The sequence below is a fragment of the Chiloscyllium plagiosum genome, chromosome 4, assembly GCF_004010195.1.
Source record: "Chiloscyllium plagiosum isolate BGI_BamShark_2017 chromosome 4, ASM401019v2, whole genome shotgun sequence".
NCBI lineage: Eukaryota > Metazoa > Chordata > Chondrichthyes > Orectolobiformes > Hemiscylliidae > Chiloscyllium > Chiloscyllium plagiosum.
Genome location: NC_057713.1, coordinates 60,097,323 through 60,104,712, shown reverse-complemented (window position 1 = coordinate 60,104,712; position 7,390 = coordinate 60,097,323). Strand labels below are relative to the sequence as shown.

The 7,390-nt window shown below is 42.5% G+C and overlaps 1 protein-coding gene across 1 annotated transcript in view; it reads right to left on the bottom strand.

Annotated features, from left to right (window-relative positions):
• Window positions 1-7,181, bottom strand: part of mapre2 (microtubule-associated protein, RP/EB family, member 2) — a 154,098-nt gene extending 146,917 nt beyond the window's left edge. Inside the window, exon 1 of the mRNA XM_043688284.1 lies at window positions 6,662-7,181. The gene's annotated coding sequence lies outside the window, so the exon portion shown is untranslated. The remainder of the gene's footprint in view (window positions 1-6,661) is intronic.
• Window positions 7,182-7,390: the final 209 nt, after the last annotated feature.

Sequence of the window (7,390 nt, the reverse complement as noted above, 5' to 3'; positions counted from 1 at the left end):
CAAAGGAAGTCTGGAGAGGAATGCAGTGGTTGGTGTTTGTTGAGCAGCTCCATGACACGGGACTCTGTGCTCTACAATCTGTTCCCCGGGATGCACACTGAGACGAACATCATCTGTGCCTGGAGGATCGGTGAAAGATGCTCTTTGGTCTGCCCAAAACCTATTGATCTTCCAGCTGAAGGAGTTGACCCCGACTGAGTGTTGCAGACTGGCACATTCTAAGGTCCAGAACTGTATGTTGAGGGACACACTGAAGCTAGGGGCAGCTGCTGCCAAGGCACGGTGGAGAAAGACCACCGTGTAAGGTCTGCCTGCCAAAAAAGAACAGGGGACCCACCCAGTAATTGGGCTCCCCTGATGCCTCAGCTAAAATATCTGGATGGTCAACATACAGATGGGTATAAACAAACAATTAAGTCCAATCTCTGTATGTAAAGATATACAATGTATACATATGAATGGCATCACCAATTGCACAGATATCAAAACATTTTTATGAATAAAGTATATTTTTGAAATAAAAAGGTGGGGTAGAGAGTTATGCTATTGGAAAATTTGTTGGTAGCAGAATGAATAGTCAGGCTTTAGCTTGAGGGGCTTTGGAGAGCAGGGGCTCAGCAAAAGGTACAGGGAAGCTCGGGTAGTCCTTTTCACTTTCCTCTTTAGTCACACAGAAGTTGAGATTGCAGTTAGGGTGATCACATGTTCCTCCTGCAGGATGTGGAAGTTCAGGAGACTTCCATCGTCCCTGGTGACTACACCTGTGGGAAGTGGACCCAGCTACAACTCCTGGGAGACTGTTAGGGAGCTGCAGCTGAATGGACTCAGGATGCTGAGTGCATCCTGGGTAAGATTTTCAGTGAGGTGGTCACACTTAAGGTGCAGGCAGAGAGTAGCTAGGTAACCACCAGGAAAGGCGAAGGTAGTAGGCAAAGTGCGGATGACTGGCTCTGGGGCACAGCAGGAAAGGATTAAGCTGAAGAGGACCTTAGTGATAGGAGATTTGATAGCTAGGGGAACAGACAGGAGATTCTGTGGCCACAAACAAGAATCCAGGATGCTGTATTGCCTCCCAGTTGCCAGGGTCCAGGATGCAGGATTTCTCAAGAGGGAGTGAGAGCAACCAGAAGTCATTGTGCACTTTCGCACAAATGATATTGGTAAAAACAGGGATGTGGTCCTGCAAAGAGCTAGGAAAAAAGGTTAAAAATCAGGACCTAGACAGCAGTAATCTCCGGACTACTTCTGGTGCCACATGCAGTGAGGGTATGAACAGGAGGATATGGCATATGAATGCATGGCTAAAGAATTAGTGAAGGGACAAGGACTCATTTTTATATCATTGAGATATTTTCTGGGGCAGAGGTGACCTGTTCAAGAGGGACGGCTTGCACTTGAACTGGAGGGGGACCAATATCTTGGCGGCCAGGTTTACTAGTGCTGCAAGAGAAGGTTTACATTAGATTGGCGGGAAGATCCTCAACAGCAGGGAGGCCAGTGAGACACTGGAAGAAGATACAGTAATCTGAAATACTAAGTTGAAGAGACAGGTCAGGCTGGAACATGACAGTGAGCAAGAAATGCCTGCTGGATTAAATGGTAAGGCTGATAAATTCAGGGCATGGACAGGTATGTGGGACTATGACATTGTATCCATTACAGAAACGTGGTGAAGGGAGGGACATGGGGTTAGCATGGATGGACACTTTGGTCGACATGGACCAGTTTGGGCCGAAGGGTCTGTCCCTGTGCTGAAGGACTCTATGATTCCAAAACATAGATCTCAACTTCTCCCACTAATAATGACAACATGTTTAGTCACCTAGGTCTTCTTTATAATCATACAAAATGGAAGAGTCAGACTCAGATGTACAGCACGGAAATAGACCCTTCAGTCCAACTTGTCCATACCAACCAGATATGCTAATCTAATCGAGTCCCATTTGTCAGCAATTGGCCCATATCCCTCTGAACCCCGCCTATTCATATACCCAACCAGATGTCTTCTGAATGTTGCAATTGTATTAGCCTCCACCACTTCCTCTAGCAGCTCATTCCATACACACACCACCTTCTGCGTGAAAAGGCTGCCCCTTAGACCCCTTCTATATCTTTCCCCTTTCACCCTAAACATATGTCCTTTAGTTCTGGATTCCCCCACCCCAGAAAAGAAACTTTGTCTATTTATCCTATCCATGTCCCTCATGATTTTATAAACCTCTATAAGGTCACCTCTCACCCTCCAAAGCTTCAGGGAAAACAGCCCCAGCCTATTCAGCCTCTCCCTATAGCTCAAATCCTCCAAACCTGGTAACATCCTTGAAAGGGTTCAGAAAAGTTTTACAAGTTTCACAACATCCTTCCTGATAGGAAGGAGTGCAGAATTGCAAGCAATACTCTAAGTGGCCTAATCAATGTCTTGTACAGCCATAACATGACCTCCCAACTCCTGAACTCAATGCTCTGACCAACAAAAGGAAAACATACCAAATGCCTTCTTCACTATTCTATCTATCTGCGACTCTACTTTTAAGGAACTATGAACCTGCACTCCAAGGTCTCTTTGTTCAACAACACTCTCTAGGACCTTACCATCAAGTGTATAGGAGAAAGTGAGGTCTGCAGATGCTGGAGATCAAAGTTGAAACTTTATTGCTGGAACAGCACAGCAGGTCAGGCAGCATCCAGGGAACAGGAGATTCGACGTTTCGGGTCCTGAAGAAGGGCCTGTGCCCGAAACGTCGAATCTCCTGTTCCCTGGATGCTGCCTGACCTGCTGTGCTATTCCAGCAATAAAGTTTCAACATCAAGTGTATACGTCCTGCTAAGATTTGCTTTTCCAAAATGCAGCACCTCACATTTACCTGAAGTAAACTCCATCTACCACTTGTCAGCCCATTGGCCCATCTGGTCAAGATCCCGTTATAATCTGAGGTAAACTTCTTCGCTGTCCAATACACTTATGATTTTAGTATCATCTGCAAACTTACTAACTATACCTCTTATGCACACATCCAAATCATTTATATAAATGATGAAAAGTAGTGGACCCAGCACCAATCCTTTTGGCACTCCATTGGTCACAGGCCTCCAGTCTGAAAAACCCTCCACCACCACCCCCTGTCTTCTACCTTTGAGCCAGTTCTGTATCCAAATGGCTAGTTCTCCCTTTATTCCATGAGATCAAACCTTGCTAAACAGGCTCCCATAGAGAACCTTATCAAACGCCATTCTGAAGTCCATATAGATCATGTCCACTGCTCTGCCCTCATCCATCCTCTGAGTTTCTTGAAGTAGTAACAAGCAAGTTCATGAGACATGAACCATGCTGACTATCCCTAATTAGATCTTGCCTTTCCATGTAAATCCTGTCCCTCAGGATTCCCTCCAACAACTTGCCCAGCACCAATGTCAGACTCACCAGCCTATAGTTCTCTGGCTTTTCCTTACCAACTTTCTTAAATTGTGGTACCACACTAGCCAATCTCCAATCATCCGGCACCTCACTTGTGTCTATCGATGATACAAATATCTCAGCAAGAGGCACAATCACTTCCCTAGCATCCCACAGAGTTCTAGGGTAGACCTGATCAGGTCCTGTGAATTTATCCACTTTTATCCATAAATTTATCCAGCACCACCTCCTCTGTAATATGAACACCATCTATTTCTCCATATTCTATATCTTCCATGTCCTTCTCCACAGTGAACACTGATGCAAAATAGTCATTTAGTATCTACCCCATCTCCACACATAGGCTGCCTTGCTGATCTTTGAGGGGCCCTATTCTCTCCATAGTTACCCTTTTGTCCTTAATGTATTTATAAAATTCCCTTTGGATTCTCCTTAATTCTATTTGCCAAAGCTATCTCATGTCCCCTTTTTGCCCTCCTGATTTCCCTCTTAAGTATACTCCTACTACCTTTATACTCTTCTAAGGATTCACTCGATCTATCCTGTCTGTACCTGACATATGCTTCCTTCTTTTTCTTTACCAAAACCTCAATTTCTCTAGGCATCCAGCATTCCTTGCACCTACCAGCCTTTTCTTTCACCCTAACAGGAATACAAAGTCTCTGGACTCTTATCTCATTTCTGAAGGCTTCCCATTTTCTAGCCATCCCTTTAACCTGTGAACATCTGCCCCCCCCAGTCAGCTTCTGAAAGTTCTTGCCTAATATCGTCAAAATTAGCCCTCCTCCAATTTAGAACTTCAACTGTTCGATCCGTTCTATCCTTTTCCATTACTATTTTAAAACTAAATAAAATTATGGTCACTGGCACCTAACCCAGAGTCTGTACCAACAAAAAACTACAAGTAGTCCAGTGGTTTCACTTTCCAGCACTTGACCCATAGTCTCAAATAATCAAAGTACTTTGTAAAGATCGTGAAGTTTCCCAACTCTCCAAATTTCCCTCTGGATGAAAAGTATCCTCAAATGCCCTCTAAAATCCTCCCTTTCACCGTGAACTAAGGGAACAATTGTTTTCTATCAACTTTATATACTTCTAACAAATCGCCTCTCAGCCTTGTTGCCCAGAAAACAACCTTAGCTTATCTAAACGGCTTCATCCCAGGCAACATCCTGGTGAATCTTCTCTACACCCTCTCCATTGCAATCACATCCTTCATTTTGTGCAGGCACTGCGCACAATATCCCAGCTATGGCCTAACCAATGACCGACACAGTACCAAGATATTGTCCTTATGCCTTGACTGATAAAGACAATTGTAGTTAAGGTATACAGGACAATGACCTGTTCTATCACCTTTAGGGATGTGTGGACAAAACCCCCAAGATCCTGCTGTTCCTCGGAGTTCCTAGTGTTCTGCCATTCAATGAGTACTCCCTGCTTGTTACTTCTTCCAAAGTGAATAACCCTACATTTAAATCAGGGTAAAATTCCATCTCCCATAATGACTGTCCCGAATCAAACCTTGCCTCTCCAATTGGAGATTAACACACTCCTTTAGAATTTTCTCCAAGTTTCCCCACCACTGATTTGAAACTCACTGGTATCTAATTCCCTGGGTTTTCTGTATTATTGTGCTTGTAAAATGGAACAACATGGCTGTCATCTTTTTGCTATCCCTTCTATCACTTCAGCTCCACCTGAAAACCCAACTTTTTGATTAGAAACCTCTAGTTTCTCCTTCCTTGGCTTTATGTTCTAATTTTTTTTGTTTCTTAAGTAACTTTGGGATGTTTTTCTACCAATGACAAGTGCAATATAACTAACTTACTATTGTTTCTAGTTTCAACACAAATTAGACCAGAAAAGGGCAAACCTCACAGAGAAGTAAATTATTCAAAAGGACTGTAAAGGGCATAGCTAATTTGAAAACAAGAGTATTACTAATGTGTTTATGTAACAATTCACGATTAACCACAGCCAACATTGTAGACTTTAAAACATACTTTGATGTTAATTTATGGAGCCAAAGGAATTCCATTAAAATATTTTGTATCACTGTGCTATTGCTTTGAGTTTATGCAAGAAAGATGCCCTCTCTCATCAGTTCTACACACAAGCAGATTTGAAACACTTCAAATACAACTGAAAATCAATCACAAAAAAACACATACACTTGGGCAAATCTGAACTGAAATTGGAGCTTGAGCAAAAAAAATACAAAAAGCTTGTTTCACACCCAGGAGGCAAGTAAAACCATGGTAAAATCTTCAAATTACTACCTCAAGTTTCAATGGTATTTTAATGCTTACTCATTGTAGAATATCTGTAAAGTTATGAAGTACGATGACGAGAAGCTAACGCATTTGGACAAAAAATTAAATTCGTGTTCGTAGCTAAATAGTTAGACAAAAAGGATTAAATTAGATCAATGTCAAACACGAGGATCTTTCTTGATACCTCCTACCACCCTTATTTTAGGTGTGTTAAATATTGGCATTATAAGGTAAATAATTAGCGCTTTAAACAGAGACTAAACAGACTCATTTATATTTTAAAAAATTGAGTCAAAATATTTTGAAGTCACGCACGACTCGCATCCAGGACATCAGAAATTCATTTAAAGTTTCTCAATCACAATGTATACATATTTAATTTCAAACTTTGCATTAAAATGGTATTAAACAGATGTCCTAATCAAAATAAAGCAATCTCATTCTGAGAGAAATCGTTTGGGGTTTCTTCACACCTACTTCTAAGAGAGTTTTCATTGACGATTCTCTCACGGAGCAAACACGCTGATCACTGGGATTCTTGGTGTCCCGGGCTCGTTTAAAAAAAAATACTTATAACATTTTAACAATTTAAAACTCAGGAAATGCACAATTTGTGATTTGTTTTTCATGTATTTCGGTGACACTTAATTGGCCTATGTACATTCCCTCTTGATCTCTTCCCTTGTGTACAGCTCTCAGCTGTCAGGGAAGGTTCGGCTGCAAGCAAACATCGGGCCTCAATTCTCCCGAGTGCTTGTGCCGCCCACCCTCTTGAATGACAAAGCAGTCTGGCTGGAGAATCAGAAAAAGGCACTGTGACAATCTCCTGATGGCTGGGCACCCACCCACACACACACACACACACACACACACACAACTGGGCTTCGACCTCTGAACAGTAGAATGGAGTCTTTATTATATATAAAATCCAAAACTCTTACATCACACTGACCGCCTGCAATTTACTTACTGTTTCTGTCGTAAATCTCGCACCAGCGTTGGCCTAAGGCACAGAAATCCTTTCAAAAAAGATCCGGGATTGGTTGAGTGAAGATTTCTTTTTTATAAATTAAAATGTAAATTTCGGCTGCGGGGAGAATCGATAATGAAGGGATATTCTCTATTCAAACTGGTTTCTTCTTGTGTCACTTTCAAATTATATATAATTTCACGGATTTTTGTTTTGAAAACGCCACTGATGTTGACATATGCGGGGCTGGTCTTGTGGCAGTCAGTGCTCCCTCTCTGCAAACTCGGGTACTCAGCGCTGCTAACGGGTGCAAATCGCCGCTCGCGCCGTTTCCATAGCTACTCCTCCTCGAGCTCAGGAATTACCATGGGTTCCCCTCCCATCTCAGCCGATCCAGCACGTCAACGTAGGCAGCCACGCGCCATACACCCACTCCCCATGGCACGGCGCGTTCTTCCACCTTTGTTTGGAGGTAGTGGTGCAGACAGTCTGCACCGAGATCTGTCTCTCCGGAGAAAGTACTGCAACGGCGCGACACCTGCTAACACTTTATTAATAATATTGTTGTTATCGTAGAGAACAAAGATTGCACATTGTGACGTTTTGGAAATTATGTGTAAAAGTAAGCTAGAAGGAGAAACAATGGATGTCTTACAACGGATGCACTGATCAGCACTAAATTAAAGCGTGTTTTTATTACTAATGAAATGTTAAGTGGTTATTTCAAAT